Source organism: Sarcophilus harrisii, chromosome 4, assembly GCF_902635505.1.
Source record: "Sarcophilus harrisii chromosome 4, mSarHar1.11, whole genome shotgun sequence".
Taxonomy (NCBI): Eukaryota; Metazoa; Chordata; class Mammalia; order Dasyuromorphia; family Dasyuridae; genus Sarcophilus; species Sarcophilus harrisii.
In genome coordinates this window covers 41680102-41705185 of record NC_045429.1, presented here as the reverse complement: position 1 = coordinate 41705185, position 25084 = coordinate 41680102, and the positions used below count along the sequence as shown (strand labels likewise).

The 25084-nt window shown below is 37.4% G+C and overlaps 1 long non-coding RNA gene across 1 annotated transcript in view; it reads left to right on the top strand.

Annotated features, from left to right (window-relative positions):
- The window catches only part of LOC116419045, a 40832-nt gene extending 16065 nt beyond the window's left edge, over positions 1–24767 (top strand). The window contains exons 2-3 of the long non-coding RNA XR_004229269.1: positions 16166–16316; positions 22990–24767. This is a non-coding gene — a long non-coding RNA (uncharacterized LOC116419045). The remainder of the gene's footprint in view (positions 1–16165; positions 16317–22989) is intronic.
- The last annotated feature ends 317 nt before the right edge of the window (positions 24768–25084 follow it).

Genomic DNA, 25084 nt, shown 5'->3' with positions numbered 1-25084 from the left:
TGTGTTTGTTATTCATTTAGAAAGAAAATCTTCAAAATGTCATCCATAATAGAAAAACCTTCTGTATATAATGAATATAGAAAACCCTTAAGCCAAAGCATAAAACTTATTATCAGATAATTAATATTGGAGAAAAGATTCGTGACTGTAACAAATATGAGGATTTCAGTCAGAATTATAAATATTTATGGCACATTCAAACTAAAAAGAAATGCTACAGATGAAGCATAACTTTATCACTTTCCAACAGCAACTGTTTTTATTGATGAAATCACAAAGCAAAAGAATCTACAGAAAAAGAAGAGGACACAGTTTAGAACCTTGGAGGATAAACACAATTACTGGGCATGACCTAGATGAACAAACAGAGAAGTCTGATAAAGAACAATCAAATAGGAAGAAGAATCAGAAGAGAACGGGTAAGGAACAGGTAAGAAAGAGTCTAGAAGAAGAGAGGAAGAAGAGACTGAATATTTTTTTTTAAGTCTTATTATGTGCCGGGTACAATCACAAGTGCTGGGAATACAAAGAAAAGCAAAAGACTCTTTCTCACAGTCTAATGAAAGAGCCAAAGCTAGAAAACAGAAAGAAGGTAGAAGAGTTGAAGATAGGAGACTAAAGATGAACAGAGAGGTTAGAACTTGACTAAGTAGACTTGAGAATCACCAACCTCGAAATAATAATGAATCCATGGAAGATAATAAGATCATCACCTATAGAAGAAAGAGAAGAGGGTCCAGGAAACAGTCCAATCAGACATCCATGATTAGTGGGAATAACCTAGATGAAGATCCAGCAAAGGAGACTTGAGGAATAGCTAAATAGGTCAGATAAGAACCAGGCAAAAAATGGTGTCTTGAAAACCTAGAGGATGATTAACAGTGTCACAGACTACAGAAAAGTTAAGAACCATGGGAACTGGGAAAAGGCCATTAGATTGAGCATTTTAGAGACCATTAATAACTTTGAAAGGAGGAGTTTTGATTAAATGAGGGAGCCTAAACTGTTCTTAAGATTCTGAAATAATACATCTAATGCCCCAAGAAGACAACAGAAGTATTTGAAAGAGCAAAATCTCTGCCCAAAATTTTTCCTTAGAAGTGATTAGAACACAGCCTTAAATAATTTTAATTGAAATAGGCTGGAAAAATGAGTAAATAAAGGATATTGTTACAAAGAGTTGTTGTGGTAACAGAGATGCTCAAGACAGAAAAACCAAAAGGAGAGAAAAACTCCAAAATATTTACAAAGTCTGAAAGAAAACACAGCTTGGGCACAATTTAACTAGAATTCCTAGAAGTAGTAAAATAAAAAGGGGTTTTGAGGGTTTTTTTTAACTAACTTAAATGAAAATCTAAATAAAAATGGGTAAAGGAATGAGTAGAAGATTGGGGGAGGGATTAACAGCTTAGATCAAGAGTATAAAACTTTACCCAAGAAACAAACTCACTGAAAATTAAAATTAATAAATAAAATGTATGACTCTTTGAGACAACAAGAGATATGAAAGGTCAAAAGACAAAAAAATCTTAAAGCAAAATCAACTAATCCAAAAAGAAAAACAGATCAAGAAGACATAAGAATAATTTGGCCTTTCTGAAAAATATGAGCCAAAAAAGATGTCTAGATATCATATTTCAAGAAATCAAGGTAGACAGCATCTGAGACCTTAAAACTTGGAAAGAGGGCTAGTATTTATTATTCTAATGATTCTACTGTTGTGGCAGAGCTATTTGCTTTAGGAGAAGGAAAAATAACCACAAATTTCTTTGTGGGAGAGCAATATATCTCTCAGGTGGTTGCCCCAAATTTCCTGTGTTCTTGGGAAAGTCTTCTATTCCAAGTAGTACTATGAGTTGCCTATGGTCTTAAAAATATTGAACATTAACACAAAGAAATGTGACTTGGTTCATTGTTTTCCCTCCTTCCAAAGCTAACAACTCTTCCAACCAGATCCCCTATTTTCCAGGACCAGCCCTTCAAATGCCAAGTTTAATTAGAAACCAAACACATTCTCTACCCCTTCTGAGAATATGTCATTAACTCAGGGAGAATGTTGCCAAGTATAAATGTATTCAGCTTTTCCTGATGTTTGGAGATAGACTAGATTAGCATTAACCTCCAACATCCTAAGACCCTGGAAGCTAGGAGTCCTATCAATTGGTGATACTTCCTATCACCACCTCCCATTGTCTTACTAGTTAGAGTTATTGTCTGTAGGGGTAAAATCCCTTTTCCCTGATGTTTTTCTCTGCTTTTCCCAATATAGCTCATCCCTCCATCAGCTTAATCTGTGTTCTGTTCTATTATGACCTCTAGAACCACTCTTTTATTGTTAACACACTTCCCTTCATATTGAACTTCCTCTTTTCATAGTTATTTAATCTTATACTCATAGAAACCTGACTCCCTTTCGAAGCACCAGTTACCCCCTCCAGTATTATACACTACTTTTCTTTTGTCCATTGACATCCTGAGCAAGGAGGCAGAAAAGGACATATTCCTTGAAGTACTTCTGCTACCATCCCTCTACAATCTCTCTCTTTTGATATCCAAATCCTTGTTGCCATTATCTATCATCTTTCAGGTCATTCTGTTTTTTTTTCCTCAATAAATTCTTTACCTGTCTCACCATCTTCCAGTCCACACCAACACCCATCACATAGCTGGGGATTTGATGACACACATAAATATCTCTTCAAAGACACTGGTTTCCTAGTCTATCAGCATTCTTACCCGGTCTGATCCCTGCCTTCAATCTATCTCAACTACCCACACAAATGATTAGATCTTGCTCTGTTGCTACCCACCTCACCAAACCTCAGCTAGAGCTTAGCACAGTCAGTGCCTGGCACATAATAGGTGCTTGATAAATGTTTATTGAATTACCACCCCTTGTCACCACCCACCACCACTCCTACTCTGAGGCAGGCTAATTGTTAATGGAGAAAGTCACAAATATGCACACTAGAAAATCTACAAGTTTTCTCTCTAACTACCTTGTTCACGGCAATCCTTTTATCCTTCACTAATCTGCTTTTATCTCATTTATCATGGCACTGATCCTAAACATTTTCTGACTTTAAACCTTCAAAATTAGCCTTCCTCTCACCAAACACATTCAGCTCCTTTTTTACTGAAAAAAAATCAAGGAAATCTCTCTCCTCTTCATTCTACACCTCCAAACCTTTCCATATCATACTCTATTCTTTTGGTTGGATCTTTGAACCAAAGAGATGGCATTCTTCTTTGCTGTGGCCTTTACTTTTTCCTTTGATCTGATCCTCTTCTATCTTTTCTAGGAAATAACACCTATTTCTTGCCATTGAAATAACTTTCATTCTCTCCTCATATCAAATCTTTCTTTTATGCCTACAAATATCCAAACCTTCCCCATGCTAAAAAAGAAAAAAACTCACCCTTAACCCTACCATGCCCTAAAACTTTTGTCCCATATCTTCCTCCCTAAATCCATTCTGCCTCCAAACTTTACTCTATTGAAGGCACTAGCATTTTTCCAATGACCCAGGCTTCCAATCTTTTCATTATCCTCAATTCATCTATCTTTCCTTTTCACTAATCCTCATAATGAAATCTAGTACAAAATCTTATTGGTCTATATCTATTCCTCACCCCCAATTTCTTCTTTCCACTTATTTAAGGTCTGTCGTAGGACAGATGCTCATTATCTCTTGCCTGAACTATTTCAACAACCTCCTAATTGCTTTCTCTTCTACCAGACTCTCCCTTCATCAATTTATCTTTCACATAACTGCAAAAATAATAATTCTTATGACACAGATCTGAACATGTTATTTCTCTGCTCAGAAAATTTCAATGGATCCCTATTGACTCTAAGATAAAGTACGTTTGATTTCAACCTACAAATCTTATTTCATCCTACTCTGTTGTGTGCATTCTATATTCCAGTCAAACTGACTTTGAACTCAACAAGCTATTTCCCATACCTGGGCTGTTATACAAACAGTCCTCCATGTGTGCAATGTACTCCACCTCACCTCTGCTTCTAGGATTTCTTATCTACTTTCAAGATTAATCTCATGTACCATGTCCTACAGAATTTTCCTTAATCCCTACACTGGCTCAAACTCTTAATCTCTTCAAATTACCTTTTATCTTGTATTTCTCCATGAGAATATAAACTCTTTGAGAGTAAGGAACTGTTTTATTTTTGTATATTTCCAAGACTAGTGCCATGATGGAGCTGTTGTGTAACAAATACTAGTATGCTAAAGTTTTTCAAACTGTTCCTGTAGATAGGATGTAGAGATGGGCTCTGAACTGCCCAGATGGCCAAATTCTAAAAGTAGTCATGACTGGTTCAGTGTCTGTGTAACAGGAAGTTTCTACTGGAGTACTTCAAGAAGTAATGTATTTGGCTCCTTTGACAGCCCACAGGCCTCTTAAACCAGAGTAAAAGGTAATTGAGAAATATTTAGCAAAATAAATAAAAATATAATGCAACATAGGAATGCTAATTTTTGATTTTCCAAATCAATATGTAGCTGATAAAGATTTGTTTCTACTTGAGTTGAACACCACTGAACTAGAGCATTAGGTGGAATCAATAACCAATAATTAGTTTTCAATATAAAATTAAATTAATGAAGATAAATATAAAATCTTACATTCTATAGCAAAAAATAATCAATTTTACAAGTATGAGATGGCTGCAGAGGGTGTTGAATATAAATTATTCTGAAAAAGATGTACAGATCTTATTAGACTGCATCCTCAATGTGCATGGGGAACTTGATATTGCCTAATAATAGCAATGCAATCATAGGCTGCATTAAGGAGGCATAATTTCTTGTAATAGGAAGATGATAGGAAGGTAATTGTTCCTCATTAGATCCTATTTGGAATAATATGTTCAATTCTGAGCACCATATTTCATGAAGATTATTGAAAAGGTAGAGAGAATGTCCAGAAGATCATGACCAAGATGCTAAAGGGTCTTGAGTCAGTGTCATATGGAAACTAGTCTGAGGACCTGCATATGTTTACCCTAGTGAATAGGAGTTTCAGAAAGACAGGATAGCTGTCTTCAAATATTTGAAGATCTGTCATGTGAATGAAGAGAGATTAAACTTGTTAAGTTTGGTTTCACAGGGCAGTCAGCAATAGTTCCATAGAAATTACAAACAATCCAATTTAAACTCAAGGCCATGCAAAACTTTCTAATGATGAGAGCTTTCCAAGGATAAATGACCCTGAGAAGTGAGAAATTCTCTCCCTCCGCTTTTAGAGCTTTAAATAAAGGATAGACATCCACTTTTGGGGTATATCAAGAGTTTGGGTATAGGGAGATAGCAATTAAGATCCCTTCCAACTCTTAAATTCCATGATTCTGCAAATTGAACAGAATTTCACCTAGGTTGGCTGAGTTGAAAAAGGGACTAATTGAGAATTCAGATCTAGGGACACCCTTAGTTAGTAGTTGTTCTTGTTCAATTATTTCCAGTTGTCCAACTCTTCATGACCCCATTTTAGGGTTTTCTTAGCAGAGATGATAATAGGTTTCATTTACTTCAATTTATTTTACAAATAAGGAAGCTGAGGCAAACACAGTTAAGTGACTTGCCCAGAGTCACATAGCTAGTAAGTATCTGAGACTGGATTTAAACTCGGGAAGATGAGTCTTCCTGATCTCAGATATTATGTCACCTAGCTGTTTTTTGCTGTTAGCTAACCCCCTTGTTTACTAGTTCTTATTGAAAGTGGATTTAGAGGGAACATAACTGACTCTATTTGGTGAAAATAGAACAAAAATAGAGTCAGATTATATTTTTCCCAAAACTGCTTTAAGCATTAAACCAAAAGCTTTCAGCCCTAGCTTCTTTAAAGCTCAAAACAGTAAAATTCCTTGAGAAGCTTCTTCTCAGAAAAATAGACCACTCAACTCTAACATCACAAATACAATAAGAAAGGTTCAATACTAGAAAGGAATTTGGAGAAGAAAAAAGCCTTTGTTCCTGACATCAAACTATTCAAAAGCTTTCTCCAGGAGAGAAATTTTGAAGAAAGTTTTCAGAATAAAACATGGAAAAAAACTTTTTTAAAAAATTAATAATAATAAATGTCATATATGAGCCTGGCATCAAAAAGACCAGGAGTTTTTTTTGTGACTCTGGAAAAGTTATTCAACCTCTCAGTGCCCATGAAATTCTCTTAGACTGTAAATTATAGTAAAGATGAATAGATTGGTGGAGGGAACTTTCTAAACTAATAAAACCCTACATTTGCTTTCAAAGAAAAATGTGGAGTTAGAGGGCTAGGGTTCAAATCTGCCTTCTGAACCATACTATATTCTGGATGTTGGGTAAATCATTTAATCTCTTTATACCTCAGCTTCTTTACATGTAATATGAAAAGGTTGAACTAAATAGCCCCTGATGATCCTTTCTCCCTTTGCTCTATCATTTGTTTGACCATCTTTTTAAACACAGTTTTTAATTTATGAAATAAACATTTCTATGTATATATATATATATATAATTTCTGACATTATAGTTTTATCATAATTTTTAAATCATGATTTAATTATAATTGCTCACCATATTTCTATCTGTGCCCATGACAGGAATACATCAGTGAGCCCACAAGATCCCTTTCAGTCTTGGATAGGCCTTCACTATGCCAAGAAAATAGTGCATGTGCTCAGCAACTAACACACTTGTGCTAATGTGTTGAATGACAGACTTTGCATGCTTTGCCTTTTTCCCATTTCATTTTTATCTGGTCATCACTTGACTGGCTGAAGGATTTGTCAAGGATTTCCTAAATATAGTAGCTACTCTGAAAAACAAATTAAATGTCCATATTTACACACGAGTGGTTATAGTAGGATTAAGCAAAAACTTCCTCTATCCTACTCACTAGATCTATTCTACCATGAAGTAGAGATTTTTCATTTGTTATACTATGAGCCCCCATGGAAGTATACAAGAGATTCGGATGAGAAAGAGAACATTTGTGATGTATGGAACAGAATGTTGTCCAAATCAAAACAAGAAAGGTCTTAAATAGTTGTATATTTTAAATTGATTTTCCCTCAACTTCCTCCTGCATAGGAATGTGAAGAAATCAGAGAGAAGAAAATGGTCTTTATAACTCTTACTCTTACTGCTAATCCATAGAAATACTTTTTTTTTAAAGAATACATACAGCATATCCTTTGATCCAATAGTGTCTCTACTGGGCCTGAATCCCGAAGAAATCATAAAAAAGGGAAAAGTTCCCACATTGCAAAAATGTAGCAGCCCTTTTTATAGTGGCAAGGAACTGGAAACTGAGTGGATGCCCCTCAGCCGGAGAATGGCTGATAAGTTATGGTATCTGAATGTTATAGAATATTGTCATTCTGTAAGAAATGATCAGCAGGATGATTTCAGAAAGACCTGGAGAAACTTACATGAACTGATGGTAAGTGAAGTGAATAGAGCCAGGAGATCATTGTATACAGCAATAGCAAGATTATACAGTGATCAATTCTGATGGACATGGCTCTCTTCAACAATGAGGTGATTCAGGCCAAGCTCCAATAGATTTGTGATGGAGAGAGCCATCTGCATCCAGAGAGGACTGTGGGGACTGAATGTGGATCACAATATAGTATTGTCACCTTTTTGATGTTATTTGCTTGCTTTTTTCTCATTTTTTTCCTTTTTGATCTGATTTTTTTTGTGCAGCATAATAAATGTGGAAATATGTTTAAAAGAACTGCATATGTTTAACCTATATTGGTTTACTTACTGTTTAGGGAAGAGGGGAGGGGGAAGGAAAAGAGAAAAATTTGGAACACAAGGTTTTTCAAGAGTGAATGTTGAAAAAATGCATTTTGAAAATAAAAGCTGTTATTGAAAATAAGATAATACGTGTTTATATGTCTATATAGTTATACATATGAGTAAAGACTTTACACTTGGTACTGTCAAGATGTTATCTTATAAATAAATAGGATAAGTAGAATTTTCAAACTGAATATTAGATTCTCTGGGCAAGTCTCTTCATCCTGTTTGCCTCAGTTTCCTCAACTGTAAAATGAGCTGGAGAAGAAAAATGGCAAACCACTTCTACATCTTTGCCAAGAAAGTTCCAAATGGGTCTCAAAGAATAAAACATCACAACACTAATCAATTACACCATAGAAATCAGGTGAAAACTGGCCTACATCTGACACTCACAAATAAAAAGCCACTCTTAATCATACCAAGAATGAACTTTATTAATACAAACAGTTCTTAAATGTCTTCAAGTGATTAATCTGATTTACGACTTATCCCTGGCAACCTTGTGCCTTAGCCCTCAGATCGGCAGTGAAGGCCTTAGTGAATTTGAGGGGTTTCAGGAAGGGATAGAAAAACAAACACAAGCCCTTCATAGTGATCATTAAAATAGATTTATTACAAGGATACACTAGCCTTGAAGTCCTATTGCTGGGGTGTATATAGGCACTCCAGCAGAAATGGGTGAAAATGGAGGAAATCCAAGTCAGTTTCCCTAAATAGCATGTTTCTTCTTGGGAAGTGTGTTGAGCCCCAACAACCTATTGGAATTGAGATTACTTAAATCCTTTATTCCAGATAACCCGTCAGCTTCTTGATAAACATATCAGAAGTTTATGCCTTTAGGATTGGAGGAATAGAAGAGTCCCAAAAGATGGCTCTGGGCCAAGGACATAGGATGTACTAAACACTACAGAAAAAAAGGGAAATGAGATAAAGAGATATTACGAAATTATCTGTTTGAAGGACCCTGGCCTGATTCCTGAGAAAATGAAAACTACCTGGGAAAAGAAACCATAAGCAAGCTGGGTGGTAAAGCAGTATCTGTCCCATAACTGATGCCTTGGCCCAATCTTGCCATGTACTACTTACTGTCCCTTAGTTCTTCAGCAGGAGACCAACAGGCATTGAATATAGCATAGAATAAGTATATGGAAGTGATTAAGAGCTTTAATTTGGTATTCATTCCTTAAGTTTGTGAATCTGGAAGATGTCAATTTTAAGAACATTTGATTTTAAAAATGATTTTTAAAAAACATAGTTTGATCTAATGCTTGGAAATCTTCTGGAAAAAAATCACAGATTGACAGTTGAAAGAGACCTCACGCAAGCTATCATACCCAACTCATCCCTGAAAAAGAAAAGGATTACAGCCCATGGGACAAATTTGTCAGGAAATAGCTCACGTGGGGGAACCCCACAGCCCCGCCCTTCTCCACCTAGTAACTTGTTCCACAGAAGGATAGCATTCATTGTAAAGAGATTTTTCTTCATTGCAAGCCTGAACCTGCTTCTCTGTGACTTTTACCATTGCTCCTAGATCTGCCCTCTGGCAAAATGCAGAACAAGCCTTAATCCCTCTTCCATGTGACAACCCTTCAGATACTTGAAGACAGCTTTTCTGTCTTCTCCTCTCCAGCCTAAAACTTCACCAGTTGCTTCAGCCAGTCCTTATATGGCATGATCTCGAGACACTTCTTTTTGGCTGGCCTCCAGAACAACTGTTCTTCCCAAATTATGACACCTTGCCCTGAACAAAAATATTCCATATGTGTCTGACTGAGGCAGAATACAACCAGGCTATCACCTCCCGACTTCTAGTTACAGATTGAGGCAGTCTCAAGTTTTTTTTTCTGCTTGTTTCTAGGACAATCATTTGGAGGAAGGATTCCAACTTGTTTTTTTCACTCTCAGTTCTCTCCAAATTTCCTATCCTCTTCCTTGCCAACTACACTGCCCTTTCTACCTCTCTCCGGTTTCCAACACCCCCTATGACTTGCTTCTTTCATTAGAATTTAAACTTCTTGAGGACAGGGACTTACTTGTGTTGTTTATATTTGTATCACTGATCATAACACAGTACCTGACATAGAATAAGAATAAAAGCTGAGTATTTTATCTATCTACCTATTTGTCTGTCTGTCTCTCTGTCTATCTGTCAGTCTATCTATTTGTCTACCTATGTATTTACCTACCTATCTTATTTGTCAGTCAGTCTGTCTGTCTGTCTTTCTGTCTGTCTGTCTACCTATCTACTTATCTATTTATCTATATAAACTTGGAATCATAAGACCTTGTTTTAATCTTAGAGGTATAATACAGATATCTCATCAATCCGTAATATCGTGTCAAATTTGCTCTTCTGGCCTCATTGACAAGTTATCTTGAGGTTTACCTGCTTGATTCTTAGGGACCATACCTTAAACCCAAATCATTCTGGCTCTCATTGATTGGCCAATAAAGGTCTCAAGCTCTGATTGTTTCAGAGTGAATGTAAATAGCAATTGTTTCTGTTTTGGCCAGAAACCCCAACCACCTTCCCCTCCCAGATTGATTTTTTGGGGGAGCCCACACAAAATTGACTTAACTGACTTTCCCAGGTCACAGCTAGTAACTCTCTGAAGCCAGATTTGAACTTGGGTCCTTCTGCTTCCAGGATCTGTACACTATCTGCTAGGTCCTGACTTTTTTTTTTTTTTTTTTTTGATTGGGTAAAAGAAATCATTCTTTGCCTCATTTCTTACCTAACCTTTATCACAATGAATGGGCATTGCCTCAATTAAAAGGGAAAGACCATAGTTTTAAAAGGCCAAGGTCTTCCACTGGATCCAGAGCCATCTCCAGTTGTCCTGATCTATATCTGGCTACTGGATCCAGATGGCTCTGAGGGAGAAAGTAAGGCTGATTGATGACTTTGCACAGCCCTCCCTCAGTTAAATCCAACTGGCTTACACATCGTGGCACTATCTCCCTGTTTTCGAAGAAAGGACTAAACAGCAATGACTCTTGATACTCTGCTTCTCTGACTGAAGGACAGATCAAAGAGCTCCTTCAAAAGACTCCATTTAAGACTATTTCTTCATTTCCCACCTGGCTGCACTCTCTTGGACTTCTCCATCATCCTCCCTCAGACAGTAGCTTCTTCTTCCCTGTCTCCTTACTTTTCAGATTAATTTTGTATTGTCTTACCCTCCTTGATTATAAGCTCTTTGAGGATAGGGACAATCTTTTCCATATGAAATATTTGTATTCCCAGCACTTAGCACTGTCCTAGCCTGTATTAGGAGCTTGATAAATATTTATTAACTAACTGACTCAACTCTCTGATACTCAGAAAATAATTTTCCTTCCCCAACCCACAATTTTCTCATCTTGCAAACATTATTCGCTCCAATAATTAAAAATGACTATAACCCAGAGTGCAACAGAGAAGCTCATTGCCAAGGCAAGCAGCCTGCAACACATTACCAAGAACTACAAAGAACCCTAGAGTAAAGAATGTAATCAAAGAAATGTAGTGGAACTTCAGTGATTCTGTTTTCTAGAAAGCCTGGTAGCCTGCAAGTGGCACCTGTACAGAACGAGACTGTTGCTTTGATATGGGTCTTAATCTTTTTCACCTCCCTCCTTTCCAGCCTCTTAGACAGATGATTGTGTACTCAGTGAACCCTCTGAAAGTGAGATGCAACAGAGTATGGATCGATTATCTGCAACTTGTACTAATTTTGGCTTGGCTGTTAACACCAAGAAAATAGAGGTTCTCTACCAGGTCCCAGGTTCCATTCCCATGGATCCATTGGTTACAGCAAATGGAGAAATTTTGAATTCTGTAGATAAGTTCACTTACCTTCAAAGTATACTTTCCATACAAATGGAGAGTGTAGTGCACATAGTGCCAGAGCTGGCTCAGTTTGGGGGAGACTCTGAAGGAAAGTGTGGGAGAGAAGCATATTAGACTGACTACTGATCTGAAGGTCAACAGAGCAATTGTGCTGATCTCATTGTTGTATGCCTGGGAAACCTGGACAGTCTACCAGAGCCATGCCTGGAAACAGAATCGCTTCCATTTGAATTATCTTAGGAAGAGGCTGAAGATCATCTGGCAGGATAAGGAACCTGACACTGAAATCCTTTATCAAGCTAACCTCCAAGAATTCAAACTCTGCCGCAGAGTATAACTCCAATGACCTGCCATGTTGTTTAGATGCCAAATATACATTTGCCTGAGAGACTTTTTACAGAGAACTTACACAAAGCAAGCATTCACACAGAGGTCAGAAGAAGTGCTACAAGGATACATCAAATTTTCTGTGAAAAACTTTGGGATCGAAGACTCTGGCGTGGGACTACCTTGCATGGGACATCAAAGAAGGCACTGTGCTCTATGAAGAAAACAGAATCGTGGTAACCCAAAAGCACTGTGAGGTGAACAATTTTGGAGACCTCTCCACTTCCAATGGAAGTTCATAGGGACTATTTGTGCCTGAACTGTGGTAGAGCCTTTTGATCTTGTACTGCTTTGATCAGTCACAATCACTTGCTCTTAGGGATTGTCATTTTCATCCTTTTCAAGCATGAAGGACAATAACCAATCAACTTTCTAGTTATTGGGCTTAACTTTCCAGTTTATTCTGTAAATCACTACTGAAATCTTATTCTTAGCAAGTTTTTTGACCATGTTATTTCCCAACTCAAAAACTTTTGCTTAGTGACTACTCATTGCTTAGGTCAACCTTAAAATAAGATTCAAACTTTTCAACATAAGACTTTTCAAAACTAGCCCTAATATGGATTGCCTCTTACCATTCTCTAAATCCTAAATCCTTCACTACAGTCAAACGATTTATTATTGCTCATTCAAATGTCAATTCAAAGGATTTTTTTTCCTATTGATGCCCATTTAATCATTATGTCCAAACCTCACATACACTTCCCATATTCCTACATTCCTCCAAATTCTAACTACTCTTGACTATGATCAAAACTCTATTAACCTGTGAAACTTTCCAGGATATTCCAGTCTACCTTTAACTTTTATTCTTGTAAATAACTGTGTAAATTTGTCAGTTAATTGTGTTCTGCCTTGTGGCTAGTAATATTATCCTACTAGCACCTACTCTGGACTCCTTCCCCAGACAGCAGGAATAGTTCCAAAATCTAATATACTTCATAGATCTACATTTCTAGAACTATAACTTGTAAGTCCCCACTGATGGGTATATCCTTAATAATCAACCAATAGATAAAATTAGCTCAAAAAGAATATATTTGTAGGAATAGTCTTAAAAACACTAGCTCCAAAGTAGTTCTTCTATAAACCTAAAATACATTATTCCACAAATACAAACATAGTGGGAAAAGTAGACACAAATTTAGAGTGCATTGCTAATGAATCATGTGCCTGATGTTTCCAGGACTTCAGATCTTTGATAAACCTTCTTCTCCAATGTAGTCCTTACATTGTACACACACACACACACACACCTGTAGCCATGCATTATCTTTAATGCATTGTTTGTCCAATTGGACTTCCTCTCTGAAATTCAACACTATATTTTCAGGACTAGTTCTTTCTTGAATTTATGGTTGCTTCTCTTCTTAACTGCCAAAGATCATTTATACTCCACAAAGCTGCCTCTTCCCTAACCTGATAACTGTTTTCTTTTTGGAAGGAATGTTTTGTGATCCACCACTGGCTCTTTATGGACTGACAGCATAGTTTTTAAAGTACCATCAAGAGTCATGGCCAGGCTCTTCCTGCTCCATAACAAATTGCCTATTCTAATGAAAGCAAGAAAAACTACTTCCAACTTCATAAAGGTATATGATTTCTTCCCCTTTCTGTGATTATATCCTGAGCTTTCTCAAAAATATGTATGTGTGTGTCCCTGACTAATCCCCACAACAATCACATGTATTTGATTTTTGACATTCCTCAGGTTTGTGTCTCATTTTTCCATTAGATTCTAAGGTTCTTGAGGTCAGGGACTAATACTAATTTGCCTTTCCTACTTTTCCTACCTACCTACTTACCTACAATGGATGTTCAGTCAATATGCTTTGGTAGAATGCTGCCTAAGGTCACTGATGAATATAAAAAATAGAATAAATGGCTCATCTATAATTCCCATAATCTACTCTTTCCTATTGTCTCAAACATCTCTAGTGGTATGTCTTACTAATTTGGGAAGAGTAGTCTACTTTTGTGTATAAATCACTGAATATACTATTCCACCAGAGCAGAAATATGTTGCAGGTTATCTGTGTAACTCTCACAGAAAACAAAGCAACAGCTATGTATATTTGAAGGAAAATAATGTCTTCCTGAACCTAGCACAGTCACCAGTTCTCCTTTCTAACCTAAGATGATGGATGCATCCAGTTTTCCTTTACTGCTAAGATCCTTTAACCATTTCGAACTAGCAAGTGTAGTCTGTCCTGAAATGAGTATTTTAATTTCTAATGGATAATTATAGTGGACTAACTAATGTGAACATTAAGATTAAGATCTGAAAGCATCTTACAGCTAACTCAGAGGGGATAAAGCACAGAAAAGTTTAGCTTTATTCACAAAGGGGAGATTCTGGGTTTGGTACTGACTAATAGGAAATCTAGGTTCAAATCTTATCTCTGATACATACTTCTTGTGTGATCCTAACCAAGTCACCTAGCCCCTCCATGACCCAGTCAAGTCTCCAAGATTATAAATTACAGAACAGGTGCTGATCTACATTTATAGATCAGATTCCTCGCCAAAAGCTTCCAACACTGATGAAGTTACAAGTCTAGACCAAAAAATGTTTAAAGTTAAAAATAAAATAAACTGGCTGATGAACTAGGAATCAAAGAAACCAAGATTATTCCATTCTGCTTAAGGATTGGCCCATTGGAGCTGGTAATCACCATGTTAGTTCCTCAGGAGAGCCTGTTCCATTTGCTAGGCAAATAACCCTGAATTACAAATACTGACCTTTCAGCCCAATAATTCTTAACTTTAGGCACAGGCAATTCCCAAAGAAGTAGTACAGGGCATGAAAATCTGGCCTAATATCAACAATCCAGTCCAGTGGAATCTTCTGTTGCCTCTGATCTTTCTTGTAGAGAGTGACTGCCAAGACTAATGGGTCCCACAGCTCTAAGCAGGACAGAGGGGAGAGTGATTGAAATTCAGCAAGCAGCAGAGGGGGAAAAGGGGGGAAATGTGAAGCAATAGAAAAAAAAAGTCATTTGAAATCCACAATTCTTAGAAATCTATAATTTATCTGAATTACTTCCTTGAAATAAATAAGAGATTATCTTTACAGATAAAATTTTGAATTTTTTTAATACTGTAAAACTAGATAAATTTGGTTTCATTTTAAATATATATATATATATATATACATATATATATATATATATATATATATATATATATATATATCTGCCTGGTTCTAAAATTGCTATGTCTCTTCTCTTCTCTCTCTATATCCTTTCTATTAATGATCTCAGCAGCTCCCAGGGGTTCAATACCATTTCTGCACTGATTACTCCCAAATCGATACATCCAACCTTAATCTCTCTCTCTTAAACTTCAGGCACACATTGTCAAATACCTGCTGAATCTCTTTTCTTGATTGTCACCTAGGCACCTCAAACTTGATTTATATCAAACCAAATTCATTACCTTCCATTACAAACCTTCCTCTGCTCTACACTTCCCTATTTCTATTGAGGGTACCATCATTCTCCCAATCACCAAGATCTGTAATCCTAGACCCTAGATTCGTTCTTGACTTTCTCCCTTCCCCCTCCCCATTCATTATAGTCAATCACTTTCCATGTCCTCTAATATCATCTCAAACATCTGCCCCTGTCTTTCCTCCAACACCACTCTATTTCATCAGTTCTCTCCTAGACAACCATAATAATCTACTTATTGGTCTTCCTGCTTCCATTCTCTTCCCTCTTCCTCCAATCCATCATCCCTCCAATTCTCTATAGACTAAAATACCAAATTCATAGCCTGGCATTTAAGACCCTCTACTTCATAGAACCCACTGATTTTTCCACACAATTCATTTTTCTAGTTAGGAAAAACTGACTTCAAATTCTGTCTAAGATACTTATTAGTAGTTGGATGACCCTGGACAAGTTGTTTAACTGTAAAAATGGGGATAATAATAGCACCTACCTGAGATAATATTTGCATTATGCTTAGCATATAGTAGACATTTAATAAATGCTCATTCTCTTCTTTCCTTTTTGTACTGTATTCTCTAGGTCAACTGAACTACTAGATGTTTCCTTTATTGACACTCTCCCCTGCCTTCTTGCATTACATTCTAGGAATGTACATTTTTTTCTGTGTCTTTCAGAATCCTTGGCTTCCCTCAAGGCTCAACTCAGATGCCAGCCCTCTGTGAAGCCTCTTTTGTTAGTGACTTCATCCACCTGGATTTTCTTTGTACTATGCTTGTTGGTGTAAATGGAAAATTTGGGGTGGATTCCGGGAAAATGGTGGAACAGGTCAGTAAATTTCAAACTCTCCAGATTTCCCCCACAAACAGAGCAAATCTGCTCCTCAGAGCAAATATAGACTGGTGAAAAATCAAAAGACTTGGGGTAGAACAGGAGTCCTGCAGGGACAACCCCAGAAGATCTGAAGACAGACCTTGGACCCAGTATAAAATACATAGGCCTCCAGGCTAACTGCACAGAAATACTAAGGGGGACCCCTGGAGCAAGTTGGGATGACTGGCACCTCAGCAGAAACCCCAGGAACTCTCACCTCTTGGACAGTGTGAGGAGTCAAGGTCTGAGTTCAGGAAGACTGAGGGAACCTCAAGCCCAGCTGTGCTGCAGAGACAGGCCCTGGGCAGGAGGGAGCCAGCAAATCAGGAGTGCAGAGGTAGTAGAGCAGGAATGCTGCTGGCTGCGGGCACTCACAGAAGGGGGGAGTCCTGGGTTTGGGGTCCTAGGTTAAAAGGGAAAGCTGAAATGAATTAAAGGTACCATGCCCCCATCCCACGATTAGAGGTATTTATACTAATACTTTCCATTAAAAAAATGAGTGGGCAAAAAAGAAAAAAACCCACCATAGAAACTTACTATGGGAATGAGGAAGACCAGGGTTCATCTTCAGAGAAGGACACTGAAGTAAAAAAAAAAAAACTACTACCCCAAAGAAATGTGTCCCTGCCCAGAGAGAACTTTAAGAAGAGCTCAAAAAATATTTAAAAATCAAATGAAAGACGTTGAGGAAAAAATAAAATAAAATCAAAACCATCCAAGAAAAACAAGATGGGGGGAGAGGAAGGAACTAGAAAAGGAGATATTAAAGTCTGTGTATACATAGATATGTATGCATGTTATCTATATGTGTATATATAAATATATGTATATATGTGTAGTCTGGATAGGTGTGAATGTATATGTATACATATGTGTGTATATTTATATATCTATTAAATATATTTTGTATATGCATCTGGTTGGGGGAAGTGGAGGGGGTTAAAAGGAGGGAAAAAGAATAAAATTTTAAAAATACACAGCAGAGAACAAAAGAACAACCTACAAGGAAGCAAAGAAAAGATGGACACTCATGAATATAACTTCTTCTACCATTATATATCCTTTCTTGAACTGGAAATTTATTGTTATATATTTTGAATCTTCCTCGAAATTCTGCTGGGTATGACAATGTTTTTATTTTGTTCTGTTTTGTCTCTTTTTTCTATTCTGTAAATGATAACTTTTCTAAAAAAGTAAATTTCAAACTTGCCTAAAACTTTTTATATTTTAACTATCTCAGACTATAAACCCCATCTGGTTAGCCACAGGACACTTAAGAATACCTAGTATGGGTATCTTTTTTATAACTACGCCTCTTTCTCCTCCCTGTCAAAATTGTAATTTTTCAGACCTAGACTTCCAGAAACCATCCACAGTTTTCCACTCCTAAACCCATCTCGCATATTTGGAACTCTGCCCAATAAAAGCCCAAAAGCAGAGGGTCCCAGCAATAATGACTTCAAACTATAGAGTTTAGTGAGATCTTTGTGGTCATCTCGTCTACACCCATTCCGCCAACCACCAGCACGCTAGCATCTAGCTCACTGGGGCATCTGATGAACTGCCCTGTCTCTTTCTATGTTCTAAGGAACACCTGACAATCTGACTGAAAGAGCACTCATAGAAAACGATAAAAAACAGGTACTAGATCTCAAAAAGCACAGTATTGTTAAATAAGCATAATATATTTTGTTTTGAGAAGCCTGGGAAGTATGCCATATTAAAAATTAAAACTAAGTTCTGCATCTTAAAAGAATTGAGCTTTTTTGAAAACTCACTTGTGTGAAATCTCTTGTTCTTGAGTGAAGCTAAATAAATGAGGCTTCATTATCCAGAGCAGTCTGGAGAATCGTCTTTCTCATCTGCTTTGCTCTGTGGAAAACTGGCCTGAGTTTTGTCTGAAATGGCAGCAGCGTCGGCAGCAGGCCATCCGGTTGAACTGCATGTAAGTGAGCCTGAAAATGGCACAATCTACAGACTATAGACTTTAAATAAGATGTACCTTTCAAGGATCAAGCAAAGGTGGCAAAAGAAGAATGAAAAGAAGGACCAGGAGGAGAAAAAAGAGACTGCTCTTTGATGATTAATGGCAGAATAAGAAACACTCATAAAAAAAAAGTCAGCTCAAGTTGAAACAGTTGGCCCCATTTTTGTGAAATAGAAAACCGGAAATAATTTTTTTGATGATTGTTATCCCAAGACTGAAACTCATTCAATCAGAAAAAAAAAAAAAAAAAAACCTCTAAGTTCTCCAAAGCAAAAATTGATTGTTACAATTAAAGGGGCAGGGTAGTATAGAAGGAAAATGCCTGCATTTAGGGTAAGAGGACCTGGGTCCAAATCCTTCTTATGTGACTTAACCCCCATTTTCCTCTGTTCTCTCATCTTTAAAATGAGAGGGTTGGATTAGATAATGGTATAGCTCTTTTCCAGCTCTAAATTTTTAATCTCAGCTTCCTGTTCCATAGAATCATATCATTGATTCTATATCATTGGGTCCTTGCAATAATGACTTCAAACTATAGAGTTTAGTGAGATCTTTGTAATCATCTTGTCCAGCTCCTCCATTTTACTAATAAAGAAACCTTTCTCCTAGGAGGTTAAGTTACCAGGAAGTGTCAGAGACAGAATTTGGGTAATGAACAATGATTTTTTTTATTATCAAAAAGCTAGGATCAAAAAAAGTTTTAATTTTAAAAAAGCCAGGATCAGAGATCTAGCAAGGATCTTGGAGATCATCAGACTTAAATCTTTCATTTCATAGAAGAGGGAAATTAATACTTGACCTTCTCCTAACTAGCAGCCTTTCTACCTTGGAAATATCTCCAACTTAAGACCTGCTTTCAGGATTGGTGAAGCCTTAACCTAGACTCTCAATGCATAAGTATCCTACACCATGCGGATTTCACTACTAGATCAACTCACTCTCCCTACTTTTCTCTACTTCCACACCAGCAGCCTTGCTCCATCAAGAGCAATCTCTCATTTAAGCATACAATAACACTATGATTGGACATAACATTGACTAAAGTTTGGGATGCATCCTGAGATAATTCATTGTTAATTCTTCCTGTTTTCTTTCTCCCTCTTCCAATGCAGCTAATTCTTCTTTGAAACTAGGCAACAGCCTATCAGCTTAGGACAAGCCAGAGCCCATATAGATCCAAAGAAGATGATGTCAAAGTTCCTCTCCTGTAGTTTATTTTTCTCTGGAATTTGCATGTGTAAATAGGAAAAATCCTAGGAAATCACAGATGGCATCTAGACCCTGAAAAGAGTCCCAACTACAGTTTTTCACGGGGGTGACAATAGTTGGCCTGAAGACTTTCAGCATCCCTGTCCCAAGACAACTTATTCCACTTTTGGACAGCTCAACTCACCAGACTGGTTTTTCCTGACTTCAAGCCTAAATGTGCCTCTGCAATTTCTACCCACTGCTCCTAATTCTATCCCCTGGGGCCAGGGGAAAAGGAGGTGAGCTTCTGAAGGAGAAAATTACATGACAAAAATGGCCAGAGAAGGAAACATTTAAGATGAATGAGGAGAAGAAAATCACGAAGACAATTTGAGGGCATTGAACTTGTGAACAAACCTGGAAACTAAATTTGGGGAAGAGAAATTGGGGAAATTGGAAGAAAATCAAAGGATAAGAAAAGTAGCTCAGTCTTTCAAGTAAATAAAAGATTGAAGAAAAGGAATTGAGGAAGAGGAAGAGAGAAGGGAAGGGAGGAGGAGGAAGAAGAAGAAGGGGAAGTTCTGATGCCTGTCTTTTCCTCTTCCCTTTCATCTAGTTTTATCAGCCTGTTTGCATGTAATTTATTACTTCCACCTCCTCACAATTTCTCAATCCTATCCAGGTCAGAGCTACTTCTCTCTCTCATCCCATTCCAGCTCCTTCCCCTCCACTCAGAGTCCACAGAATCATGTAACTACCTAATATGACTTTTGAGATTCTCACTCTATTCTGAACAACCTTTCCATACCTTTTGGGACCAGATCTTTGAGACTCTCATTTTATTTGAAATTGAACCTTCGTTCAAGCATCTTCATAGTCCTCAACTACCTCTCCAGTTTGGGCTGTTTCATCTTTTCCTGATGCTCAACTTGCAGCATCAAGGGAGAAGACAGTTACTCTTCACCCTCCCCTGACCGCTTCCGGATCAATTTCCTGCTCCCATAACTCAATCACTTTTGATCTTTTGACATTCAAATCCATTCAGTCTGATCAGGCTTCCCAGTTTCTCTCCTCATTACTTTATTTAATAGCTGCTTGTTGTTCTACTGATTGTTCTACTGTTCTTTGCCAACCTATAGCTCATTCTTCTATAGAGCTAATAGCCTTCCTTTTTTCTTTATCCACCACCCTCATTCTCAATCACTTCAGTATTTGACACAAAGATTTTACATTCTTTGACCTTACAGTCCCTCATCTCTCTCAACTGTTTTCACAGTACTTTATCCCCCATTGAACGTGGCCACATAGAACCATGGCAAAGATCCCAAACTCCAGAATTCTGTTCTCAGACTGCACCCACCTGGATGTCCAGTCTCCCCCTGCCTTGCTAACAATAAGTCTGTTGCTCCCCTAACTCATCTCCTGAGTGTCTCTTCCACTCTAATGTCACTCTCCTCCCTGTGCAATTTTGACATATTATATACTACTACTTCATCACCAACCTAGAATCCCTTGCTACTGTCATGTACAACCCCCCAAATATCCTGCCCATTGGGACCTGCTAATTCCCACTCCTTATCCCCATTGAACCCCCACCATCCAATTTCCCACTTCTTTCCCACATCATTGAATACTCCTGATGCAAATCATACTGCTTTTACACACTACAAACTTATGGTGCATAACATTAGCTCACTGCTGCTAGGCAATCCTTCTATTTAGCTCTAGTTGATTCCAAATCTCATTCCATGCAATGGCTATTTTAAACTTTGTCCTTTCTCATGAAGTGCTCACACCCAGCACTCACAGCAGACAATCCAAAGCCTTACTTTAATGAGTTGTTTCAACTTTCCCCTCCATACTGCAAAAGTTCTTAATATCTGCACCCATTTTACCTTTTTTCCCCTCCTATGTTAGAAGACAAAGCTTTTCTACTTTCAAAGGCTAATGGCTCATATTGTGTCAGTGATCCTGTCCCAGAATTTCTTCACTAAAAGGGACCTCAGACATCATCTCCTCCGATCCATACCTGAATAAAAATCTCCCTCCTGCAATGTATGTCATTCTGTATAGTTCACTGTCAGTAACTCAACAATCGCAGCTGCCAGGCCTTTCAGAGTTCTCAGATACACTTTAGCTGAACTTGAAGGCTTAACTCAGCAATTACAATTTTTACTTAAGTTGTTCTTTTGCTTAACTTTGATTTTTTTCATTAACAAACTTTACCTCCCCATTTTCTTAGCATTTGTACAGTTAAACATATCATTCTTCTATATCTTTATTATTAAATCCCTAACCATTATTATATATCCACCCAAAGTTATTCTTCTTAGCAGAATAAATGGGGACAAAATCAAGAGTTAAAGGGCTCTTTTTTTCTATTCCTTATTACTCGTGCCTAATCTGTCCCAAGTAGTCATCCTATCCCTTCCCTGATCCTTTTTTTCCCCAAGATAACTATAAAAACAACAAAAAAAATCAGCTTTTTATCTTACTTAGCGGTCCTTCAGCCTTCTTAACACTGTCCTTAATTTTGCATTCATCTTCTCTTGCCTTTCTTTGCTTCTAACTTTTATGCATGTTTTTAAAGTCTAAGTTGGTTGATTAGCTCCCTTCCATGTCCCCTAGGATCTTGATCTTATAATCACCCCCTCTGTCTCATGCATCTTCCAACTTTCCCTCTTCTCTAGTTCTTTCTCATCTCTCTCATGTTCATTCATGTTCAAGAAACTTTTCTCTTGATCATTCTTACCCTTGTAGTTTCTATCTCATCTCTCTTTTCTTCTCCAGAGCCACTTTTGCAAAACTAGTCTGAACCTTCTACCACCTCTAACTGACCACCCACTCTCTCTATAACCCTTTGTACTATTTCCTCATCAATGTGATCCATCACTGCTCTCAACTTTTTTTTTACAGCTGAGGAAATTAGGACTTGGACAATTTAAGTGACTTGATGAAGGTCACAGAGCTTAGTCAGTGGCAGAGCTCTGAACAAATCTCTAATCTCCTGAGTCACCATCCATTAGGGATGTTTTTTGGTGCCGTTATTACTGTTGTTTTTTCATGTCTAAATATCATTTCTTTGACCTGAGAGCTAGTCACAATTTATAAAATTTGCATTTGGTGTTTCTGAAGGGGTAGAAAACGTCTGATCTGTAAGGTCAAAAGAACCTAATGTGTTTTGGAAAATTGGAAGTCAGAATGATACCACAATATTACTTGATGAGAACCTCTGGGTGACAACATAAATTTAAAAAAAAAAAAGTACAGTATTGAAAGAGCAGTGCAATCCAGGTGAGAGCAATAGTATTAAACTAATTATAAGAGACAATTGATTTCATTATAAGTTTAAAAAAACAAAAAAAAAATCTTGTTTTGCTTTTTTATTATCACTGTTTACCTCCCCCACTTTCTTAGCATTTTGACTGTTTCTCATTTAACTCTGTTATGCAGCCTGAAGCTTCTCATAGACATCCCAGGATACGTGATACGGGTACAGACTTCCTGCCTTGTCGTGGAATTAAACAAACGTCCCCTTGGTGCTAACACTGTGATTCAACTCCCCTGCAGCCTTCCTTGCAAAGGAGGACAAAGCAACTACATTCAAAAGGGCTGGATGCACACTCTGATTTTTCATCTCTAAAAACCCATTTAACAGTGAACGCCTTTCAAATACAGTGCAGTCAGAGCCCAGAGAATCAAAGAGCTGGAAGTGGCCTCATGTGGGGTATCTACCTAGCTCTCCTGCCTCCAAGCAAGACATTTGTTGAATGCATGTTGGAGATGACAACATAGACTATTCATGACAAATGACTGATGACTGTACTCTTAAAGTTCCCTGGGGCTAAAAGCTTTGGTAAGTCTTGTAACCTCTTCCAAAGTTTAACAGCCCTCTGTATCAAGGAAGTTTATTTTGATATTCAATGCCCCTTCTTTATCTTCACCTGTTGATGTAGTATTTGGTTCCACTATGTGCAGAATCAACATTCAGGGGAAAAATTGGAGTAGGGACAGGAACTGGACTTGCAAGTTTATGGGTATAGAGAACTACCAGGTGAATAAATGCCTTCCACCAATGTACCTTCTCTGTCACTCATAGTCTGAATTACCTGGAATTCTGGCAAGGTCAGTAACTTGCCCAGGAATACACAGCTAATAGGTGTCAGGGGCAATATTTGAACCCAGTTCTTCCTGATTTCAAGACTATCTCTCTATCCACCTATGTTATTGTTAAAAATACAAGAGGACATTATATAAGGGATGCCATCAATAAACTGAGGTGAATTGGGGAATAATTGGTTAGTAACATAATATCACATAGTTCCTTACTAATAACAATTCCTGACATTTATATGAAGTTAACAAAATATCTCATTTGAGCTTCACAACAATCTCATGGGTTATATGTTATTATCTCCATTTACAAAAAATGAAATTGAGGCTATTAGAGCTTAAATGGCTTATTGAGTAATAATAGATGTAAAGTTATAAGCATAGGTTCAAAAAATCAATGGCACGTTTATAGAAAGGGGAAGACACAGCAAAACTGCTCTCCTTTTAAAAAATCTGTCAATACAAATAGGTTACAAATTTAAAACAGCAGTAATGGGACATGACTATCCAAAAAGATACTGTGATCTTAGATTGCATTAATATCCTTCCAAGCACCCCACCAGGATCCCAGGACCCTAGCAGAAACAGTAGAACCTTAATATTGTGGTGCTACTATATACACAGTCTCCCTTGAGGAAGAATAAATCTACATTATCATTGCTTACTACTGGAAAGGGCATGATAATCTATTTCCCTACAGCTTCACTTGGATGCTGAAAAACCAAGTTTTAGCCAACCTAAGTCAAAGCTCTATTTTCTGCCATCTTTGCCCACTCAAATATCCATCCACTTCAATCCTATTCTTCTAAAGTTTCCATTCAACTGTATTCTTTCCTTCCATTACAATAGCCTGTCCTTTCAGGTAGTCTTTTACATTATATTATTACTCTACTCTTCAGTCCAGTGACTTGCTATTATGTAGGTCATCTTCTTGCCTTTATACAGGCTGGCTACAATTTCTGAAAGGCTTTTGCTCCTAAATTTTACCTCTTGGAAACTCTACATGTCTTTAAACTCAGATGCCACATTCTTTAAGAGGTCTCTCCTGATATTTCCAGTTGTTAATTCTTCCTCTGCATTTTGTCTTTCTTTGTCACATCATCAGTAGTTAACATAGTGCCTGGTACATAATAGGTGATTCATAAATGTTCTGTGTATATACACATATATTGTGTATGTGTGTATATAGTATGTATATATAGAGACAGAAAGACACACATACACAGAGAGAGACGGAGGCGGGGAGGGAGAAAGAGACAGATAGAGAAATAGACAGAGAGGGAGGAAGAGACAGACAGACAGGCAAATAGAGGGAGAAAGGAAAACCATTTGATACTGGGATGGAAGCATTATCATTCCAAAGGCTCTTGATTTCAGGATTTTAAGCTGTCTCCATCTCCTGGTTGAAGAGAAAAAGCCCAAGGAAAGAACAACT